Below are 2,345 nucleotides of genomic sequence, written 5' to 3'. Positions count from 1 at the left end.
GTATACGATCGATGCAAACTGTATTTTGCGTATGTGAACATGAGGAACTTGCGTTGACTAGATTGTGCGCAACTAAGGTAGCTCAGAGTTTGCAGATACATGAGATCAGATATGTCTGGTGCTGCTGCGTGTTCGCACGATGAGCTGACTTCAGAATGGAGCTGTTGCAACTAAAGAAAAGCCTTGCACTACCAGTTGAGTCCGAGGCGAATTATCAGGTGCACTTGGTGAGTCTCTGTTAGCATTTCTTGCTCTTGTTAGTGAGGATGACAATTGTGTAGTCATTTGGCGTGCACTTTGCACCCAAAGTGTTACGTTATCATAGAGATAATTATTCCAGCAGATGGGAAGCGCATCGTTAGATATTATCGGATTGTTACAGTCAGCATAAAACGTGGGTTTGTTTGTAGTTGCATGTAAGGGGACAGGTGGGCGATGGGGTTAAGTCAAGAGAGGGAAGTCGGCATTTGCGGGGGTGCTATCAAACTGGGTATAGCAGTTGCATTCTGTCGGCGCGCTGGAATACTTCGGTTTCTGGACAGTCTCGTAACGGACGTCATTTTATAAATGATTTGGCTTGGAGGAGGGGGAGGATAATTTCAGTTGGCAGAGAAAATCCTCAGAGGTTGAACAAAACCTATTTAAGATCGCGGGTATTTTTTTGATGCGGTTAGAGAGGCAGTGTGGTGCAGTGTTTTGCACAAGCGCATCTGCGCATAGCTGAGCCCTAATAATCAGCGCCGCATATGGGTACTGGCCTAGCAGTTTCCAAAAGTAGTCAATGTAGGCGATATCGCCTACAGATGTATGAGGCCCGTCGTTCGCCATTAGATTAGGTATGTGTGTATAGTTTAGTCTTCGTATTCATCGGTTCGCACATAGGTTGGCCCTTTGGTTATTATAAGTAGCAAATGTAAGTGACTACGCGTACAGCTACGAGTACGATAGATTAAGTTACCGGTTAATCAACGCCACACATGGACATGGAACTGGCAGTTACGGTAAGTAACCAGGTATGGCGACATCGAGTACAGCAACGGTTATTGCTGGCCACCGGATTAGGCTATCACGCATAGTTGAGGCCTCATTTTTACCGGCCCGCATGCACACCGGCCTGGCGTTTACCATAAGTAGCAAAGATAAGCGGTATCGCGTATGGCTATGGGTATGAAAGACCGTGGTTGGTCATTGGATTATGTTACTGTGCATCGGTGAGACCTAATAATCAGCGTCGCACATGGACATGGGCCTAGCAGTATTCGAGATCAGTGACAACGCAGAGAGTTGCGAATATAACGGACCGTCGTTGGTCATTGGACTATGCTACCGTGTACGGGTGAGGCTCCATAATGAGGGTCGAACATAGACACAGACCCAGCAGTTACGATAAGCGGCCTAGGTGAGTGACACTGGCTGCCTTTATCATGGCAACAGCTTTATGGCAGTCACCACCTATAGAGCGCCCTATTCATGATAAGAATGATACCTGCAGCTATCTCGTGACGGCGTCTTATCTACAGGCTAGTTATGCATACCTGGAAAGGGGGATCCTCAACAGAGATGGCCCACGCATTGCCACTGCACAGTTCATGCTGTTGTCTAACAATGTTGTACATAATGAAAGTTGCGATCCTCGGGAAAATGTGTTGTGACCAGGTTCGCCAGACAAAATATATTTTGCGAATATAATCGCATTTGTTAAAGCTGAGGAGTGTAAGGCAAACAAACGTCGACAACCAGTCTTCCAGGGTGAAATTCGCATAAGATATCCTTTAGATATTTCCCGTTCTTAAAGAACACCGAAGGACGCCAAAATATGCTGAAGTGTGACTTCGTGTTTTATGTCGCGTAAACTGGTAATAAAAAGCAAATCGGTGATGGTCACTGACCTTGAAGGTTCGCCCACTTAAACAAAATGCTACGTGCAACATGTCACTGGAAGATGCAAATAGACTAGACTAACTCCCCGGTAAATGCACAACTTCGAAAACCCTATAGTTTCGGTGAACTTAATTTGGGTGTGCAAATACTCAGCGGCGACCTAAATGCTACCATTCTTTGATCAAGTGATAATCTAGGCATCCTTTGGCTTAGTAACCACTAAATGCTGATATTTGATATTATCCGCCATCAAGCCATGAACACCGGGCCTGAAAATTCTATTTGGAAACTGCCCCGAAGATTCCTCAAGACCAACCTAACCGTAGCCGCCTTAAAGTGGGATCGACTTCAGTGGAGACGACGTGCAGGATCGCAGTTAACTGAATCCAATAAGTTAATGAAGCATTGGATACAGAGGAACCAGCACGCAGTCGAAATCTTAAGAAGCTATCCAACAGGACTCA

Source organism: Opisthorchis viverrini (assembly GCF_000715545.1).
Source record: "Opisthorchis viverrini unplaced genomic scaffold opera_v5_227, whole genome shotgun sequence".
Classification (NCBI taxonomy): domain Eukaryota; kingdom Metazoa; phylum Platyhelminthes; class Trematoda; order Opisthorchiida; family Opisthorchiidae; genus Opisthorchis; species Opisthorchis viverrini.
The sequence above is the reverse complement of the archived record's forward strand: the minus strand, read 5'-3'. Positions refer to the sequence as shown.